This window comes from Galeopterus variegatus, unplaced genomic scaffold, assembly GCF_000696425.1.
Source record: "Galeopterus variegatus unplaced genomic scaffold, G_variegatus-3.0.2 Scaffold1463, whole genome shotgun sequence".
Taxonomy (NCBI): domain Eukaryota; kingdom Metazoa; phylum Chordata; class Mammalia; order Dermoptera; family Cynocephalidae; genus Galeopterus; species Galeopterus variegatus.
In genome coordinates, this window is record NW_007727574.1 from 160,433 (window position 1) to 161,724 (window position 1,292).

Consider the following 1,292-nt stretch of genomic DNA (forward strand, 5'->3'; position numbering starts at 1 on the left):
CAAAAGAAAAAGAAACTTAGAGGAAGCACTTACAGAGCCTGTGGCTTCCCAGGCATTTGGGGACACAGTGGCCAGCAGGAGTCAGGCTGTTGAGCTGTTTTAGTGGCATAACAAAGGTGAGCCGGTTAGGTTGTCATCCAGATTTGAACTATGCTGGTGAGGGTACCTGGAATCTTAAGTTCTGCCCAGGGAGATAACCTGGAAGGGTGAAGGCTCTCCAGCAGTGAGTTCAAGTGTGAACACGGTCCCTGGAGAACCAGGGCTGAGAAAGCATCAGCCAAGGTGAGACTTTCCTGGTCTTGGGCATGCAGCTGGGGGTGGAAGGTGCAGGGTGTTTCCCAGGAACTGAGAGAGAGTTGGTTTGAACCATGACCAAGGCCTGAGGGTGAAAACCAAGTTACGACAGAACAGGTTCAAGTGAAAACTGTCCAATCTCCTTCCCTGCTTCAGCCTAGGCAGGAATGGAAAGGTGGGTGAGGTGAGAAAGAGCAAGCCAGCCACGCCTCTTCCCCTTACCTGGGGCAGGAGGAAAACTATTCTTATCCTGGAGTGAAGATTGCAATGTTCATTAATATCTTCGACTGGACACCTTCATGTCTTCATTGAGATTCAATGGCTGCAGAATTGTCTACTCTCGGGCTTGCCGGTTAGCTCACTTGGGAGAGCGTGGTGCTGGTAACACCAAGGTCACAGGTTCGGATTCACATACTGCCAAAAACAAACAAACAAAGAATTGTCCACTCCCTAAGAGAAGGGGGCAGAACACAGAAAGCACACTCAAATTCCGATAATATAGGGAGGGTTTCTTACAAAATGTCAAATAACAAAGGTGTAGACAGCACATAGGAGAGAACTGTGAGGAATAGTGCAAAAATCTGGGTTAGCAGCCTTGGAGCCGACACCACTCCGCCCTGGACGCATAGGGATGCCACTAGAAGCCCAAAGGAAAGAGAGTTGGGAAGGAGACCACCTTGAGAGGATCACCTTTCTCATTCATTGCAGCCAGCTGAGCTGACCTCACAGGGAGGGAGGCAGGAGACTAAATTCCCTCACCTCACACTCTTCCTTCTCTCCAGGTAATCTAATTTAATATCAATGCCTAGTACTAGAGAAGTACTAGGGGAGAGAGAGAATATAACTAGGGAAAGAAGGAATAGTAGAAAGGGGAGAAGAAATGAATGAGATCTTGAACATTTTGCTGGAAGAATTTGGCTTTTTAAAAGTGCTCTGGCGGGCCGGCCTGTGGCTCACTCGGTAGAGTGCGGTGCTGATAACACCAAGGCCACAGGTTC

At 48.8% G+C, this 1,292-nt stretch overlaps 1 long non-coding RNA gene across 1 annotated transcript in view; it reads right to left on the minus strand.

The window, feature by feature from the left end:
* The window catches only part of LOC103594046, a 7,152-nt gene continuing 5,860 nt past the window's right edge, over positions 1-1,292 (minus strand). Inside the window, exons 2-3 of the long non-coding RNA XR_550812.1 lie at positions 517-708; positions 1-379 (exon numbers count right to left, since the gene is read on the minus strand). This is a non-coding gene — a long non-coding RNA (uncharacterized LOC103594046). The remainder of the gene's footprint in view (positions 380-516; positions 709-1,292) is intronic.